The sequence below is a fragment of the Dermacentor variabilis genome, chromosome 5, assembly GCF_050947875.1.
Source record: "Dermacentor variabilis isolate Ectoservices chromosome 5, ASM5094787v1, whole genome shotgun sequence".
NCBI lineage: Eukaryota > Metazoa > Arthropoda > Arachnida > Ixodida > Ixodidae > Dermacentor > Dermacentor variabilis.
Genome location: NC_134572.1, coordinates 84,307,882 through 84,311,508, shown reverse-complemented (window position 1 = coordinate 84,311,508; position 3,627 = coordinate 84,307,882).

Here is a 3,627-nt window from a genome sequence, read left to right as displayed (position 1 = left end):
TGGAAAGGATTGCAGTCCTCATCTCCCGCCGCTATCGATCGCCCCCCTGGGGCGGCTGCATGACGGGCTTCGGCACCACTCTAGATGTACTAATTAACAGATCTGTTCTCTACGGTATTACGCAATGAAGCAAAAATTGCTACCTGGATGTCCTCGTTGCTACAGATACACGCCTTCAAGTGCACCATTCCTTCAGTAAAGTGAATAGCTTTCTAAATGTGTTCGGTTGTTTGCTTATGCATTAACTATCATCGTCGGTGGTTTGCGCCACATCTTTTTTCTTGTGAAATGGTGGCGGCGGAACAACAGAAACAGCAGCAGGAGTAGTAGTAGTAGTCATGAAGGCTTGGTTGGCAACTGTGGCTCAACAGTGCTGCCTAATGTGTTTATAAATATTTTTATCTTCAATGCACAGAAGCACCGACAACGCAGTGTAAGATGAACAGATAAACAGAAATCAATCAATCAATCAATCAATCAATCAATCAATCAATCAATCAATCAATCAATCAATCAATCAATCAATCAATCAATCAATCAATCAATCAACCAATCAATCAATCAATCAATCCTGTAAAACCTATAGCAATGCAACAGCTTAAAAGAGCAGGTTTATTCAGCCTTCAATGCTATTATGTTGAACAACTTCGGACCTATATACTAAGACGCATTTGCAAGTTGATAATAATATTTGGGGTTTTACGTGCCAAAACCACTTTCTGATTATGAGGCACGCCGTAGTGGTGGACTCCGGAAATTTTGACCACCTGGGGCTTTTTAACGTGCACCTAAATCTAAGCACACGGGTGTTTTCGCATTTCGCCCCCATCGAAATGCGGCCACCATGGCCGGGATTCGATCCCGCGACCTCGTGCTCAGCAGCCCAACACCATAGTCACTGAGCAACCACGGCGGGTCATTTGCAAGTTGAAGAATATGGCATCTCTTACGTGTCAATGCCATTGGTTATGAATGAATAAATGATTAAATGATTAAATTACAGACTGCCTGACCTGACTGACTGACTGACTGACTGACTGACTGACTGACTGACTGACTGACTGACTGACTGACTGACTGAGTGAGTGAGTGAGTGAGTGAGTGAGTGAGTGAGTGAGTGAGTGAGTAAGTGAGTGAGTGACTGACTGACTGACTGACTGACTGACTGAATGAATGAATGAATGAATGAATGAATGAATGAATGAATGAATGAATGAATCATTTTATTTCGGAAAGAGTGGCTTGTTGCCTATCTGGAAAAAAAGAGTGGTTGGTTAGTGAATGGGAGAAGAGCGGTGGCACTGGAGATCCTTCAGAAAGGAGCTCCTCAATGAAGACCCCCAATCTCCTGGGCGTACCACAGGGACGCCAGCACCCTTTTGTGGCTTCGCTGTTTCCGGGAGCGGACCGTTTCTCATACGAATTGACGGTCAGGCCTTCCAGCGCAAACCTGCTGTGCTCTGCGAAGGCTGGACAGTCTCAAAAGGGACCTCGTTGGCTGCGTACGGCATTTTCGTCCCTGCACCCCGGGCAGAGTCCGTGATCTTGGGGTTTCGTGGTGGATACTCCAGAAGCGGCTGTAGTGGCGATGTGTTTTCGTTTGCTGATTTTCCACTTGTTGAATCGCGCGGTCTTGCCAAGTCATGCTGCACGAGACAAGGTCGAAGCTTGCACTCATCGTATTGGTTATAAAATTATGAAAATAGATAACGTACGCTAGAAACTTCAACAGAAGTCTCGATACGTGTGCTTCGCATAGGACTTCCCGTCTGCGAAGATTACACATGCTTAGGTGTCACATCGAAAACCGTGCAGGCGCATGTTCCGAAGAGACGCTTGGTATGGGATCGTCGCGAAGGGGAAGTCTGTAGAGTTCGTGGACTGATGCAGTGACCCTAGAAATATATAAAAAAATGTAGCCAGTCAATTTCTTGAATCCTTTCCCTTTCTTCATATCCTTTATATCTCATTCTCATGGGTATAGACCAACAGATGAACAATTAACCAAGGTGAAGTACCACGTAAGTAAAGAATGTAGCCTCCGGCAGCGAATGTTGTGTCTTTTCATTTCTTCCTTTCTTCTTTTCCCTGTTTAGCTTAGCAGCGACAAGCAAAGTGTTTGTTTTAACGAACTATGCGGTCGACGGTAAAACAGGTTTACGCTATATTTTATTCTGTATACTTTGAAACGGCTTCCGCGTTCTCAACAAAGCTATACTGACTCCAGCGGTCTTCGAAGTACCCCAGAAAGGTCTCGAGGTTTCTTCATTTTCCAGCTGCACCGAGAGTAGACGATAGCCATAGGCTGTTTGCATAAATTTCGAGTTTCCTTGCGCTGGGTGAGGCGCTTAGTATGGCTTGCACTCACTCCCTTCACTCGACGAAGGCAAACGTCGTGTATCTCCGCTTATCGGGTGCGCGCATCGAAGTCGATATGTCAGGCAGTTCCTGCTTTGCCTTTTGCCTTACTTGCTTTCTTTTCTTTCTTTTTTATAGCGTCTTCCTCAAAAGTAGTGTTTGCAGAGGAGAAAGCTCCTACAGCGTTTTTCTTCGACGCAGTATTGGAATATAACTTCTCGGTATGATCTATTCTCAAATGTCTTTGTTACTTTAGTTTTTCCTTGCCTTTATATGTCCTTTTAGCATGTTTCAGGTCTAGTGTATATTTCCGTTTTGTTTTCTTATTCTTGCACGTCACGGCGAGCCAGCATATTAGCAGTGCTCTATCACTTGAAACATTTCAACCTCCACGAACGCCTACTCGTTCGTTATACCGAAGTGCCGGAAACACCGATCTTTGACTCGCGCAACTGCGAAGGGACAATAAAACAAGTGTTGTGTTCTCGTTATCGTTATAACGTCGAACGCGACGTCCTTCGAAGTGTGTTAGGCCGGCTAGATCATCGAACATTTTCAGAGGCAACGATTATACGACAATGGCCCCAGGCGTCGCAGGTTTACAAAGCGACGCCGGCATTTCTACAGCTTATGAAATTGACTGGCATTTGTTGACCGTGATGTGTTGACATGATGGGCAGCCCCGCATGTTCTCACTGACAACGCTTGCCTCCCTCTCCTTTCTTTTCTTTTCAAAACTTCCCCCCTTTCGCCTTGGTAGGGGAAAAGGGGTTAAGATCAAGCGGACCCACCTCTGGTTGATCTTCCTACCTTTCTTTCCTCTCTTCGTCTTCCTTGCAACTTTGAGCTTAGTTGAAATAAGGGCTCGTATTTTGTAAGGATTCTTTTCGTCCATTTTTATTCATTACTTATCAATATCACCATCCGTACAGCCGAGTGGCCGACTCCCATAATCCAGCCCTTACAAATACAAAAAACGAAAAAAAAAATCTATGAGCAATTCCACTCTGTGGAAGTGGATGACCGGCGAAGTTGTTTAGTGCATGACACAGAGGTGACACAGAATGTTGTACAGTGGTACGAACCTATTTATTGTCCTGATCTGTGGTCATCGTGACGATATAGATACGCACACACATTCGCGTATCACTTCTGTTGTTAAATGTGCCCGTCACGTAAGACAATGCATGTACCACATTCCCTTAAGCAATGGTGCGTACCCCCGTTAACGCGGCCTCCTCATTAAGACGACCGAAGAGAAGTGAAATT